General features: G+C 40.5%; 1 protein-coding gene across 1 annotated transcript in view; it reads right to left on the bottom strand.

The window, feature by feature from the left end:
• Nucleotides 1-16,655, bottom strand: part of PPM1E (protein phosphatase, Mg2+/Mn2+ dependent 1E) — a 137,763-nt gene that overhangs the window by 119,986 nt on the left and 1,122 nt on the right. The window lies entirely within an intron of this gene.

Consider the following 16,655-nt stretch of genomic DNA (forward strand, 5'->3'; position numbering starts at 1 on the left):
ATAATATTGGGGACACTTGGCATTCTGGTATGTTGCAAAAAGATGTACCACTGGAAATCCCCAGAGATGAAACAGGGCATGCAGGACACATGTATGAATTTCCCATTCATGGTCTGTTGTGAAATGATGGCTTAGAGCATCTGCAGTTGTGTTGTTGGCCCTCAGGAGATATGATGCAACAAGATTGATGCAATTCCATAGGTGTACAGCCTCCACACAGAGGGATGGAGAGTGGGCACTACCTTGACAGTTGATGAGCCGCGAATGTGCTGGAAGAAATGTCTGCAATCATTGCTCACCGTGTGGAGCTCTAGGAGGTTAATATGCCACTGGGATTTGAGAGCTGACCATCTGCCCTGACCACAGTGATGCTGAATGTGTGCACCCCACCTGAGGAGGGAAGCATCTGTGGTGATTTGTGTAGAGAGTTGCATCTGTCGGAATGGAACACCCGCAAGGCGGTTCTTTGGACTGGTCCACCACTGTAAAGAGGTGTGAACCTTCATAGGGACAGTCACCTGCTTGTATAGGTGGTGCTTGGACAGGATGTAAACTGAGGACAGCCAGTGCTAGAGGCAGCAAAAGTACAAACATGCATAACAAATGACATATATTGTGGCAGCCATATGACCCGTGAATTGAAGACAAGTTAATACTGTCACAATAGGGCTGGACTTTATTATTGCAATAAGGCTATGAAGTCAATAAGCATTGACTGGGGAGATATGCTCCTATGAACTCTACGGATTGCATGAGATATAGGGTGGACTTTTGTTCATTTATGATGAGGCTGAAAGATTCAAAAAGCCTCTTGGTAAAAAGGATCATGTCCTGTGTCACTTGTTGAGATGGACCTCATACAAGACAGTCATTGAGGTAAGGAAAAATCATGATACCCTTGCAATGTAGATGTGCTGCCACAATGGCCAGTGTCTTTGAGAAGACTCTGGGGGCAGAAAAAAGTCTGAAAGGCAGGACTTGATACTGAAAGTGTTCCGAGGCAACCATAAAACAGAGGAAGCGCCTATGATCTGGGTGTGTGGTTACATGGAAATAAGTGTCTTGCAGGTTGAGGGCTGCAAACCAATCTCCTTTGTCTAGTGCCAGAATGATGAACATGAGCATGATGATCTTGAACTGTTTGCGGAGGTACTTGTTTAAACAATGCAGATTGAGGATGGATCTCTAACCCCCAGTTATCTTCTCAGTGAGAAACAAAATTGAGTAAAATTCCTGCACCGATATTGTTCAGGCACCCTCTCTATGGCACCTATGTATAGAAAATGATCCACCTCTTGACATATAAGTGATTCATGATAGGGGTCCCTGAAGAGAAACAAGGAGGGTGGTGAGGTTGGGGGAACTGATATACGGGGAATGGAATATCTGTGTTTTATGATCTCTAGGACCCAGTGGTCCATAGTGATTGCTGCCCATTGGTTGTAAAAAAGGTGCAGACAATAATGGAAAGTTGCATGATCATGAGGCACTGGTGAAATGGAGCAGTCATGCAGACCCTCAACCAAGACCTCAAACCTGCTGCCTGGAACACTGCTGGTTGGATGCTCAGTTATTGGGGGCCCTCAGTGCTGGTTTCTTGCCATGGAACAAGTTTGTTCAAAGGGTCTCTGCTGTTGTCTGGAGTATGAGAAGTCTCTCTGCCTCTGGGTGGGTGTGTAACATCTCCTACGATGTGGTGTTCTGGACAATGCCCAGTGCCTACATAGAGACCATGATGACAGGTAATGAGGGTAGTAAGACCAGTCTGGATACCACGGGGGAAAGAGGGAGGGATATGAGAATACTGTGGTCAGTGCCCCTCATGGGGTGCAGTTGTTTTGACTGGGGAGGACATTTGGGAGGAGAATGCACTCCTGCAATCATTGTCATATTCACTCTAGTGCGAAAAGACCGGTGATCTTGGTGAATGGGAAGACTTCGAGGCAGTTGATGAAGACCAAGAAGACTGTCTGTGGGAGACATCGTGCAGTGATCTCGAACATGGTCTCAACATCAACACTGGCAAGTCATGACTGTGCTTGACAGCGGAGCGGTAGCAAGTAGAGAAATGCACCTGTGGTGCCAATGAGCATGCTACCGAAGGAGAGAGCACCAGTTCTGGGCTGCGAGAGCGAGGCAAGTGTCTGGGGGTATGTCTACACTACCACCCTAGTTCAAATTAGGGTGGTTAATGTAGTCAATCCAAGTTGCAAATGAAGCCCGGGATTTAAATATCCTGGGCTTCATTTGCATCTCGCTGGGCACCGCCATTTTTAAATCCCCAGTAGTTCGGACTCCGTGCCCTCGGCTACACGCAGCACGGAGTAGGTAGTTTGAATTAGGCTTTCCGAGGTGTAACGGTAGTTCGAATTAGCCTAATCTGAACTACCTACTCCGTGCCATGTGTAGACGCGGGCACGGAGTCCCAACTACTGGGGATTTAAAAATGGTGGCGCCCGGCAAGATGCAAATGAAGCCCAGGATATTTAAATCTCGGGCTTCATTTGCAACTTCGATTGACAACATTAACCACCCTAGTTTGAACTAGGGTGGTAGTGTAGACATACCCTTGTAGATTTCATCTGGGTCTTTGTCCATGCTGGTGTTTTGCCTAAAATCTGTGGTGAGAGTGGTGCCAATGTCTAGTCCAGTTCCTGGGCGTCTGACATCTTCGGTGCTGCTGGTGTCAGTGCTAGGGACTGTGGAATTCGCGATTTGGGTTCCGCAACTGATGTGGCATGGGGGTGCTCGGTACTGGAGGTGCCTGGCTTATCCTCCATGCTGACTCTGGGAGGTAGGGAATGTGCTGGTGATATTTTCTTTTTCATGGGCAGCTTAGATGAAGTTGAACCTGCCCGTTTCCTTCCCTCGGGGGGGTGGAAGGGTTCTCCTGCTGAGTACTCCCCTCCTGAACTGTTTGAGGCTCCAGAGCTTTATCAAACAGCAGCATCCTGAATCTAAGCTCTCTGTCTTTTTGGGCCCTGGCCATGAAGCTACAACAATGCACACATTTCTGTGGAACTTGTGCCTCGCCCAAGCAATGAATACATGACCTGTGGCCATCTGAGGCGGGCATAGGGTTGTGACACTTGTCGCAATTTTTAAACCCAGTAGAGTCAGGCATTTGGTTAGACTGTTTCTGTCTTTTTTTTTTTTTTTGCTTCACCTGCATGAGGCATTTGTGGTTTTTTAACAAGTAGAAGTAAGGAACAACAGGAACAACTAACTGAACTGAATTCTTATCTACAAGTACGCAAGGAGGAGGAGAGGATTGGACTTTGTCTGCGACCGAGGGCGGTACGAAGAAAACTGAGGGGAGTTGGGCCACACGTGTGAACTCCAAAGGTGCAAATGCCACGCTCTTCCCTGCCATGCATGCATAGCCTGACCAGATACTGCTGGAAAAATCTCTGATCTGCAGTGCTAGGACAAGCCTAACACCAACAGTGGAGCATCTACAGGGACATCACTCGAAGAAGAACCAAAATACACAATTGGGCAGCAGCAGCCAAAATAATTTTAACCAAACAAATACAATACACTATTTTGTTAAACTACTAAAAAATGGAAAGCAGCATGTTTCTTCTGCATAGTAAAGTTTCAAGGCTTTATGAAGTCAATGTTCAGTTGTAAACTTTTGAAAGAACAACCATATTTTGTTCAGAATTACAAACATTTCAGAGTTACAAACAACTGCAATTCCCAACATGCTTGTAACTTTGAGATTCTACTGTATGTTGCTTCATCAATTTTTTAAAGATAATAAATAAAGCTTAGTTGCAAATGCATTTTATATAAAACCAGGTCTTAAATAAACTCTGTATAAAAACTTACATACGGCGTTTGAGAGAGACAAAGTGATAAGTGACCAGAAGATGAGCTGTTTAACTCAAATGCTTGTAGCATCCACCAACAGAAATTGCTCCAATGAAAGACATTATCTGACCTACCATATCCTGGGACCAACATGGCTACAAAAACACTTAAAGGATATTGGATCTTATTTTGAATATTAATAAGAAACCATTTATCAGATAAATCTGACTATAATTAAAATAAGTGAATTCTGTGCTAAATTTTCAATGATATTTAATTCACATGCAAAAAAATCATAAATTATTTCTGTCTACACATACTACTTTACAATACTGGTATCCCATTGTTTAGAAAGCATCTTCTAATTCTTCCTTTGGACTCTTCCTCTCCCCCACAATACAGAAGTGGGTATTGTTGTTGGAAAGTATTTTAAGACATTCAATATTCCTTTGGAGATCAATACGTAATCCAGAGCAAAGAGTTTTCATTCTAATCCCAGAAGACAGATTTAGAACTCAATTTATTGTTTGCTCTCTGTGTTTTCTATTTGACTCCTTTACTAAAAATGGCAACATATGTCAGGACAGCTATCCGTGTGGGATGTCTGTTTTACAGGATTTAAGTTTAAGTGCATGTGATCTGAAATTTCTTCATTTTGTGATGGACCATACAGCTCATACCGATAGCCAAAACTATTATTCTAAAACTAATATTCAATTAAGTGATCATTTGGGTCATTTGTAATCGGCAAAATTGAAGAAAGGTTAACACCAATGAGAAAAGCTTAAAACAAGAGGAAGAGATTCAGATTAATAAATGCAAGTTCACTTGTCCTTTTCAATTAACCAGCCTGGTGGTATAATCTGGGGCAAATTTTCTCCTAAATTACACCTTTTCTTCTCCCACAGACTTCAAAGGAAGTTGCATAGGAGTTCAATAACTGAGAGTAAAATCTGAACTTCTTTGCAGATGGTAAAGAGTTACAGAATTATCTTTAGGGAGCACATACAATCCAAAGGATTGGGTGTAGGAAGAAGAGTTAAGGGAAGATTAGAGAATGACTGGTTTTCCTTTGTGCCAATGTTCATCATTTGGCGAGACAGAAGAATACAAGGTTGCTCCTTCTCTCTTCTGGCCCAAGAAAGATCACAATGCAATAGTAGGTCTCTCATCTTTACTTTAGTCCTCTAGAACCTGGCCAAAAAAAAGCACTGGGAAGGGGTGAGAGGTGCAAGCTCTGGGAGGGAATTTGGGAACAGGAGGAAGTAGAGAAGAGGATGCTGGCTCAGGAAGGGGGCTCCAGGCTGGAGAGTGTTGGGGTCAGGTGGAAGGTTGGGGTGCTGAGCAAGCCACAGGCTTGTGGCTGTGAGGGTGCAGAAGTTTGGGCTGGGGTGCATGCGGGGCTCAGGGTAGGGAGTCTGGGAGTATGATGGGCTCAGGACACAGATTTGCAGTGTGTGGATGGTGCAGGAGTGTTGTGGCAGAAGACTGAGGATGTGGGGGTGCAGGAGTTTGGGGATGTGAGAGGCTCAAGACAAGGGGTTCCAGTGTATGACAGGTTCAGGTTTGAGGTCTGGGGATGCAGGAGTGTTATGATGCTGCGGCCAGATGGAGGCTTGGCCCCAGTTGGGGGCTTGTTGGCCAGGTTTCATTTTTAAATAAAATATTTATGTCAAACACAAAATGTTTCAGCATTGTCTTTATTTATGAGAGAGGCTGGGAACCTGTTTTGAGTCGGGGTCACTGACCCACAGAAAAGTCAGTCGGGGCCACACAAGTGAGATTCAAAAAAACAACCACTCACGCCTCACTAATGTGGCCCCAACTGTGCTGATGGGGGGAGCGGACAGGGTGCTGGGGCGGGGTACTCATGGAGGAGGAGGGAACAGACAGAGTGGAGGCCAGTACCTGGGGATCCCGGGTCTCAGGAAGCACACGGGCTGCTCTTCCCCTCCCCTAAACAGCTGGTGCGCTTCCTGAAATGCCCAGTCTCTCATGTCACTGGGGACTTCCTTCCCCCCATCTGCCTGCCTGCACAGGGTGTGTGTGTGTGTAGCAGTCCCAGGACTGCATGCTAGCTCCAACTTCTCAGAAAGCACACACTCTTCCTCTGCTCCCCACAACAGCCGCATGCTTCCTGAGAAGTTGGAGCTGGCATGCAGTCCCGAGATTCCTACTCCTTCCTTCCTCCCTCCCACTCCCCCCCCTCCCCGCCCCGTGGAGGCAGGCAGCAGGGGGAAAAGTCTCTGGTGGTGTGACAGACCCGGCATTTCAGGAAGCGTGCCAGCTGTTTAGGGGAGGGAAAGAGCAGCCTGCTCTAACCCAACCCCCCCCTCTTTCCCCAAAGCCAGGCATACACACATACCTCAACCTAATCCTCCTCTCCTCCCCTTCCCTAAAGCTAGGCACACACACCCCCCCGCCCTAATCCCCCTCCCCCCAGCTCTAACCTAATTCCCAGGTCCAAGAGCCGCCACTACAGCCGCGTGTCTCCCTCGGGCACTGAGGCACATGTGCTGAGCAACCGGCTTTGAACATGAGCTGGCCAGAATGCCATGTACAACCCAATCCCCCTCCTCTCCTCAGAGCCAGACACCTCCCCTCCTTGCTGTAACCCAATCCTCCTCCCCCCTCAACTTTATTCTCGGGTCCCGGTGTCAGAGCCTCTGTGCCGCTTCCGGGACGCCATGTGCACCACTGCCCCCTCCCCCCCGCCCCGATCCTCTTCTCCAGAGCCAGGCATCTCCCCCTCCAATCTTATGCCCAGGTCCCGGAGCTGCTGTCACTGCTGCCGAAGCAGCTGCCTGCGCTCAGCAGCTAGCTGCTAGCACGTGCAGGCTGGGACGCTGTGTGCATAGGATATGATGTAGTGCACTGGGGGCCGTGAGTGGAACGGCACAGGCCGTGAGAGCGTCTAACCTGAGAAGTTCTGGGTTCCGTCCCAGTTCCGTTAGGAACTGCAGTTTTTTTCTTCGCAAGCTGCATGCAGCTCGTGAGCCTCGGGTTGGCCACCCCTGCACTAGTACTTTTTAAAAACAGAGAAACAATGGGCTCCCGCTACAGACAAGGATGATATTTCTAGATATCAAAGGAAAAGAAGTGAATACAGTTTTGGAATTGGGAAAAGGTTGTATAAAATTTGTTGCATTTTGAAATAATTTTGAATGGAATGAATATCAGTTCCTAATTTCGCCCTAATTTTCTGGTGAGCTAAAAGGTTTTAAAAACCAAAAGTTAAATTTATGCTTTCTAAAAAATAAGTGAGAATTAAAGAATTTTAATAAATTATATTACCATTATTAACCAATTATAAAACTGGAAAGTAGAACTAAAGATCTTTGATCCCAAACCAATGAGTAAAGTAACAAGAAGTTCCATTCCAATATAATGTGCTTGGTTGGATTAATAATAATCACCTAATATTGCCTCTGTAGAGCAATAGAGAAAAAGGAAGAAGCATAACTATTAACTAAATACCAGACTAGATCACTTTCTGGTAATTTATCCCTTCAGGTTGGGATTGAAGGAGAAGAAAATCCATACTGGAGCGGAGTACTTATACAGCATAGTGTAATAGTATTCATAGCCTATAATTAAAGGGTCACCCACCACTCTCTTTTAAGGGGTTAGTTTATATCTCAGTAATAAAATCTTATCCTAAGGAGATAGCAGAGCCCTAGCGCTGTGTGGGTATTAAAATTCCAACTCTTACTTTGATATGTTGCTTTTCTTTTTGGTTGACACATCACTCTGGAAATACAAAGCCTAAACAAGCTGCTGTTTTCAAATGAGATGAGGTGTCCCAGGTCTTTACTGTAAATTACACAGCAAGAGAAATTGAACTTTCAACAAACTTGGGGTAATGAATGCATTGGATTGCTCCTTAAAGGAAAAAGGCCAACAAAAATACCATAAAGATTATTCTACACAGGGACTGGATCTTAATATTCCTATTTTTATTTGTGGAGGGCTGACCGCTAATGTATCCCATCTATAGCACACTTCCCTTCCTGTAACAAGATCTGCTATAAAAAGACAAGCCTAAGTGTTTCCCAGTTCAGACTTGCCTAGACTCAAGCAAACTTTTCCTGGGATCAGAGGGATAACAGCAGCTGAAGCACACCAGCCAGCTTTTCAATCCTGCTGGACCACTGGATATCTAGAAGCTTTTCAACTGATCACATGCAAAGTTCAGAACCGATGAGCCGTGCCAGAGCTTGAAAACCTTGGGATGGTCAGTCATTAGTTGCCTAAAGCTGTTTTCCATTCAGTATAAACATGAACAGAACTAATACTGCAATCTAGTTAACTTCTTCAACTTCAATATTAATTATTGAAGTACCCCAAGGCGGCTATTTTCCTTGCCATTTCTAATTTATGACTCTTGTGTTTACTTCTCTATAAAATGCCTTATTAGAATCTGGTGTCATTTTTTCTTCCTAACAAAGTATAAAAAGCATAACTGAAATATTTTTGTACAATTAGCTTGAGGTTTGCATTCATTTTACATGATCACTGAATATCTTGTAATGATAAAGCCACTAAAATATTTGGATAGTAATATTTCAATTAAACAATAACCAGAGGCAGATTACTACATTATAGTTTAAGGCAACAATCGGGAATATTTTAGTAATCCATGACACATTACTGATTTGTAAACCCATATGTATACTGTCCTGGGACACATGTTATTTTTATAACCACTCGCATTATATAATCATGATAGTATTGCATAACACAGACTGTAACATGGTTCAAAGAGCATCTGATGTTTTAGATAATTCCATATCATCCCATTTTTAACTTTTTTTCTGCCCAGTTACAATATTACAAAGGAGAAGAACACAAAGTAAAACACAGAGAATAACTCAGAACAAGTGACTTAGAAAAGCAATGATAAAGGAAGACATTGGCAATACCATTTTTCTACATACGACAGCCACTGTAGCTTTTGCTTTTGGTGTAATCATGTGAACAGTTTGGCAGAACAACAGTAAGAAGACAGTCATGCTTCAATAACAGAACAGTCTTTATAATACCTAATAATACATTATAAAGCACTCAGAAGGTTTAGCTGCAGATTCAAGAAAATATTACATAAAATCACTTCTCAGAATTACAACTGAATGATCTATTACTTCTATGTCTATGTGGGGAAACATCTTCAGCACTGAAGAGAAAATATAATCAAAACTTTTAAAATAAAAATATTCTGGACAAACAAGTGTTTTTATGCACAAAGCTGGAAGCACAGATCCTTTGGAGGAACTATTTTTAATTAATAGTAATAATATTTCATAATAATACAATGCACTTTTATACATTCTTTCACCTGAGAAGCTCAAAGTTTTTAAATTAATCCTCATAAGAAAAAGGCTACCTAAATAAACAATTAATCCTCCATGTGTTTGATATAAAATATCTATTTTTAACAGTATAGAGAAACACCACAAAGTAGCAGGAAGGGTACTATGTCTAAGTGAAATACAGAGTAAACTTAGGTAGGAGGAATGCAATTACTTGGGATTTGGCCTGGACATATGAGTTAAAAATATCATCCTTACAAAAGTTTACTAAGAGATCTTTAAAGATCACAGTGAATGAGGCTCAGTCTTCTCTCATTCAAAAGATGGAGTCCAAAGAAAGTCTTACTTTTGACCCAGCCAGAGCACTCAATTGGCTGAAGATTTTTAGGTGGTTTATAATTATATATGACAAAGGGTGAATAAAAAACTATAGGTAAGGTCCTATGAAATTCATGGTCCATGCTGGTCAATTTCATAGTCATAAGATTTAAAACATCATAAATCTCATGATTTCAGCTATTTAAATCTGAAATTTCACAGTGTTGTAATTATAGGGGTCCTGACTCAAAAAGGAGTTGGGGGAACTCACAAGATTATTGTGTGGAGGTTTGTGATATTACTAGCCCTTACTTATGCTGCTGCTGGCAGTGGTGCTGCCTTCAGAGCTGGGCAGATGTAGAGCGGTGGCTGCTGAACAGGAGCCCATCTCTGAAGGCATAGCCACTGCCAGCAGCAAGGCAGAAGAAAGAACAGCATGGTATTGCCACCCTTGCTTTTGCGTTGCTACTGGTCGGGTGCCACTTTCAGAGCTGGGCATGTAGACAACAGTCACTGCTCTCTGGCCACCCAGGTCTGAAGCCAGCAGAGAAGTAAGGATGTAATACAGTGATCCATCCCATAATGACCTCGTGACATACACACCCCACAACTCCTTTTGAGTCAGGACCCCCAATTTGAGAAACACTGATTTCCCTTGTAAAATCTGTACAGTGTAGGGTAAAAGCACACAAAAAATCAATTTCACCAGGGAGACCAGTTTGTCACCTGTTTTTCATGGCCATGAATTGGGTAGGGCCCCAGCTTTAGGATACAAGCACACACATTACCACCTAGTATGTCCAATTAATGTTAACGATAGTCATTTGAGACTTGAAAGGAGAATATACTGCTTTCTATAGGCTTATTCTGACAATACACATTATTCTGACAGTACACATTCAAAATCCCATTATCTTAAATTGGAATAACAGAAGTTAGACACCTAGCAGATACTTCATATCAAGATTCTTCCATGATAAGATGCAAAAAGTTTACACCTTAGGTATGCTATATCATGAGAATCCTTTACTAGAGGCTTAAAATCAATAAGGCTGTGTCTACACTGGCACCTTTTTCCGGAAATGCTTAAAACGGAACAGTTTTCCGTTATAAGTATTTCCGGAAAAAGAACGTCTACATTGGCAGGATGCTTTTCCAGAAAAGCGTCTGTGGCAAATGTAGAGGCGCTTTTCCAGAAAAAAGCCCCGATCGTCATTTTCGCGATCGGGGCTTTTTTGCGGAAAAGACTACTGTGCTGTCTACACTGGCCCTTTTCTGGAACAGTTTTCTGGAAAAAGGACTTTTGCCCAAGCGGGAGCAGCATAGTTTTTCCGGAAAAGCAGCTGATTTCTTACAGTAAATCATCACTGCTTTTCCGGAAATTCAAGGGGCCAGTGTAGACAGCTCTGCTTTTCCGGAATAAGTGGCCCAGTGTAGACACAGCCTAAGTGATTATGGTTTGTCTTGTACGTGTGAATTAATCAGAAGCACCTAAATCACTTAGCAGCACAAATCCCATTGCCCATTGCAAATAAATGGGATTTCTACTCCTAATTCACTTTGATTTTATATAAAGTGCCAAAGCTTATCTTTCCAGTGTTTAACTCATGTTGAGCAGGTGTTCCTTTTTGTTAGAATACATCTTATTTTGATTAAATTAAAACAAGTCTTGTTACAAAAATCTCACTTTTCTAAAAAAGGAAAGAGGGAAGGTTTGATCTGGAGATGTTTTGGTAGCAACCTAGAAAAATTCTCATTATATAGGGTAGGGCTACTCAACGCATGGCCCGTGGGCCACATACAGCCCGTGACCCATTTGCGGCCCATGGATGGGAGCCAAAACAAAAAAGAAGTCAATATAACGGTCTTCTGTTGATACAGTTTTTAATTGTTAAATTCCTGGACTGTCATTGCTCATTAAAAGTGCTGTCATATGCGTAGAAATTGGGTAAATATTGCATTTTATTAATACCAGCAGAACTGACTTAAATGGGGCCTCTGTGTTGTATAGTCTTACTGTAATCTTTGTATTCATGCCCGTCAGTGTGAAATAAGCTATTTGCATATATTTGCATGTATATGCAAACACACTTAAGTTGTGGCCCTGGGCATATGCTGTGAGTATCACTGTGCTCCCTAGGGCTTCCAAAGTTGAGTAAACCTGGTATTGGGCAATACTATCCCCCATATAAATTTAAGAAATTCAGAGAGTTTGGGTTTTAATAAGGAAACTCAGCCTACATTTCAAGATCAAAAAAATACAGTGCTGTAGCCTCTGTGTCATGTGGCCAATAGAAGGGTATTTTGTGCAGTGTCTCCCTGTAGTAAAATGATTTGACACAGATGTGCCAAAACTCTTGAGGTTGCATGAGCTAATACTGCATAAAAGTTAAGCAGAAATATTGTTAACCTTTTTTTGAAAAAATAAACATAACTTTCTACAATGTTTCAAACATGCGCATGCTTCATTAGCATTGTTTTGAAAATTAAAATCAGTATGGTAAATACGACCTATTTGCAAATGATAATGATTTTCAAAATAAATTCTGCTCACTTCTAAAAGGTTGTGGGAAACCCAACATTTATCATCAAACTTAAGAACAAAGTTTTATTGAGAGATAAAATTAACCTCTCATAAAAGAGAAGCAGGCACAATTAGTGAGAATGCTGAAGTTTCAATTTCTTTCCCAACTCTCCTTAAAAGTTAATTCCTATGCCTGAAAGAGGCTTCAATGAAGAGTTATTACAGCCACGAATCCCCAGTGAATTACATTCATCCAACAGTGGAGTAAATTGAGGGAAGTTAAGTAACAATTAAAAGTACAAAGCAAATTGGTGCTAGAGTTCAGAATAAAATAAAAAATGGTCTTGATGGTCAGTCTCTCATTTGTAATCATTAGACAATTCTCTACACAAAAGTAACTGATAGCCACATAATCCATTTACTGTCAGCACATGCAACATCAACATTTCTACTCTAAAGCCAGGCAAAGGATTAAACAATCCAAACACGAAAAAGGAAAGTATTCCTTCTATGTCAATCTCTCCGTTGAACACGGTGGGTAAGTTCTATAGTTGTACTTCCTGCTACGTTACCTATATTCAAACACTTAAATGCAAATGGGTGGAGGCTTTTTAGATCATCAATAGAACCTAGAATATACAACAGGAAAAATGACACAGTGTACCACAAACTTCTAAACATGTAATGCTGAAATATCTACAAGTGCGTAACTATCCAACCACAATAGATATAAGGATAATGAAATATTGGTTAATATCACAGCAGACAGAAAATAAATCAACATCTGCCCTCAACAGCAAGAGAGAGGAAGCCTTATTTATGAGATAAGAGAGATAGCTGGAGGTCATACCTTTCCATGGGGGTATATTTTCAAAATGACTGCTTTGAATTTTTTTCAAAACAGTTTTGAATGTAAACAGATATTAAACCATAAAAAGTATTTTACTATGTACTTAGTAAAACCCAAGATCATTAAAAGTGAATTTTAAAAAAATGTCTATTAAATGGTCACTGTTTATGCTGTTTGTATACTGTTCACATTCATTCAGTCCAACCTGACTAATTAAAAACAGCTAATTCAAACAGAATTTCTGGTTCTTAGAGCACTAACTTTATGATGCAATGTCTTGGTTGCAAATATTGCCTAAGAATATTTACCTTTGGACAAATAAATTGCACTCTTTTCTTAATTAAATATTTCTGTTAAACTTAGGGTTTCTAAAACCTTGTGTGTTTCAGTCCTAAACTTGGGACTATACCAGCGATGATGAGCAGGCCACATGAGTGCCCCTTCATCTCAGTGGGCCGCAAGATTGTTGTAACCAAAATGATCTCGCAGGATACAATAATTTTGCTACCTAGAATTTACAGGGTGTCAGGTTTGAACCATAGCAGCACTTTGATTGGATGCAGGAGGAGTTCACAGCTCTCACAGTCAGTATTGTGTTCAATCAGCACAAACCACACTTCACGTGCCCTTGCTTTAAGTGCATGTCACTTTAGTAATACCAGTAGGAAAACACACCTATATAGATGGAAACCAGAAGAATCTGGCAACTTTTGCACATGGACCACAAAACAAAACATCTCACAGGACACACACAAAATTCTGGTGAGCTGCATGTGACGCACAGGTTGCAACTTGCCCACCCACCACTGGTCCAAATTGTCCCAACAGTGTTCCTTTAATGTTCACTGGCCACATTTATGATTTATCCTCTGTAAAGGAAAGTAAGCAGATAATTCTTACATGTTGTAAGCAGATAATTCTTACATGTTCTTTACAAGCTACAAATTGCAAGGAATGTTCTGTGTTCCTCGAAATAACTATTTGGTCATTGTCATTTTCAAGTTAAATTGGGTCTAAAAATTTGACCTAGCAAAAAATTGCTTTTACAGAAATTGAGACTAGGTAACTATTTCTGTATTTTTAATTCCAATAAACATTTAAAAATACAGCATTTCACCATTAAGAACTTGAAAATGAAACAGAATATAAACAGTTGTGAAAATGATTACTAAGATTATTGTACAAGCTAAGAGAAATGCAAAAGCACATAGTGACAAGTCAACTGGATTTTTAAAATTATTTGACTTTTAATAAGAAAAGGCAACATTTCTTCTTTCCATAGATAACATATGACTTTTAAACAGATAGCATTGAAAACGAATCCTTCACTTATTGCTTGCTACTTCAAGAATCAGACTAGTAATTTATATTTAAAGTTTGACTCAGAAAATTTAGAGGTCTGATTCTGGAATACAGAAGTCAATGGGACCTTTGCAATTGGCTTCAACTGGCACAGGCTCAGGCCCTAGAATACGTTGTTGCTCATTCTCCTCTCCTCATCCCATCTCTCTATCCACTTCGCTAATATTCATTTATTTATATTTATATTACATACTTTCTGTGTTAATGGTTTATACAGCTTTTCAAGTGATTTGGCAAAAATGCCTTTATTAAATGTGTTTTGGATATTTTAATAAATAGTGTTAATATAGAGAATGTTATTTTTTTCTTAAATACAATTTATTGTTACATCTAATTTTAACTACTTTTTCTAGTCAAAACTTCCAGAAAGGGTCAAACTTACAGTCTGATCCTGCTCCCACTGAAATCACCTCTAGTATTGCCATTGATTTCAATAAAAGGAGGATTGGAACTTTCATGTTTTTTATTTGCTCCTATTTAGTAACTTTTCAAAATACACATTTTACACAATCAGCAAGCAGTTACAATCAGAATATTAGAATGAATCAAGGCTTCAAAGCCACCATTCCAATACATGCTCCAAAAGAGTGACTATTAGCTTCTTTCCCTCTTGTACCTTATCTTTTACTATTCACTTTGATGTGCGTCCTTCAGAAAATGAACAGTACAGATATCAATATTGCATGAATCTAATTTTCTAAAGTTATGGTGTTGCTAGAAAGAAATCATACACTTCAAATTTCATGGGTAGAAAAGAGCAGAAAATTAAAAAAAACAGGAGCTCTTCTGAGGCTGAGCTACATTATAAGGAAAATTGCTATACTTTGTCATCACTGGAGGCATGATCTCATTTCTGATCCATAGCCTCTCAAAATAAAACAAAAGAACAAAATATTTCCTGATGCTTGAAATAACTGAAAAACAGCTGCTGAATTTTGCACAGTAGTGGGTCTTGACTGCACATTATGCAAGCCAGTCATTTAACTACTATATAGTTATAGTCACAGAAAACATGCTTTGACAACATTTACTTCCTTGCCAGTGAGACAGTAGTAAAAGATACCACTTCATTTTTATTTTCATGTTCAGTTTAATCATTTGTGCAAGTAACTTTACTAAAATCACTATAGCTACTCAACTCTGTAAGCAACTGCAGAATTGAGCATTTAGCTTGCAAGTGGAAATCATTCCACTTTGATTTGTTGTTTTATATACATTCGTTTGTTGAAAAGAATCTATGGTTTTTTGCTAAGATACTAAAAAAAGTACCACCTACATCTGAAAATCATTCAAGACTTTCAGAAATTGCATTTTATTTTAAATGCTAGCTTACATAGTTGAGTATAAAACACCTAGTTGTGTAAGTCTATGGTTATGATTGCATAATCTAATACAGAAATTCTATTTGCAAAAATGGGAGGCTTAACAATTAAAACTCTGCGTAACACCTCCTCAGACAGAAGACTATTGTAATAGCATAATCTCTGTATTCCCTTGGTTTTGAGGCAGATGCTGCCTTCTGCTTCATGAAACAGGAAGCTATAAGGAGATTTTGTGTTGCCGTCACCAGGAACAAAACCAAATCTATAAAGCAATTAATTCAAAAACCCATAGATATGCACAAAGGTGAAAAAGCAGCAGAAGACCACTCCATGACAGAAAGATCCCTTCATACTGTTTTTTTTATGCTCTTGCCTGCTTAATCTGAAAAGAGAGAGACACAAATTGTGCCATAGAGCCCAGTTCTTCAAGCACTGACTTAAATGAAGAATTCAAGTGTAGTGCAGGTTTACAGAATTGGACCCACAATAATTTGTTATACTCCATGTACTTCTACCAAAAGGCAAATAAATCTGTTCCCATTTCTCACATCCTATTGAGATTTATTTTCCTTTTGCTCCATGCACAAGTCTGGCTTTTAAAAAGATATTTAAAAAGGCATGTGAATGGAAAAGCTTTGTCCTTGAAGGCCCATGTTCTGCTGTCCCTGTCATCCACAAATGCAGAAGTCAGATCAGAATTTAAGAGAAGCAGATCATGTAGTTGTAAAACTTGCTTTTCTGTGTGTGTGTGTGTGCCCGCAATGGAGTAACACCTTTCATTACAATTAACAGCTCAATGTCAGAAAGCTCCCCAGCCTGCTGTGCATATTTTCACAGGTTCATCTGTCTCCTCCTATAGCATCAGTTTTGCAAGGTCCTTTTTGAAAGACTCACCATTAACAACCATGCCTATTTCAAACCTACACAGTCAAACACAATACATAAGACTAATAACTGATCTTTAGATTCCAGTCCACAGACCTTTCCACACTGGGAATATGTCCCTTATGTGTTCCCTTTATGTTCTAGTCCTTTACAAAGCATAGATCTGGAAATTGCCCCTGCCCAGCAAAAACCACGATGTACATGGCTTTCCTCTCTCTCTCTCTCTGACAGGACAAATAGCCCCAAAATCACTGGGAGCCTTCTCCTTA

This window comes from Pelodiscus sinensis, chromosome 21, assembly GCF_052426305.1.
Source record: "Pelodiscus sinensis isolate ZL-2025 chromosome 21, ASM5242630v1, whole genome shotgun sequence".
Classification (NCBI taxonomy): Eukaryota; Metazoa; Chordata; order Testudines; family Trionychidae; genus Pelodiscus; species Pelodiscus sinensis.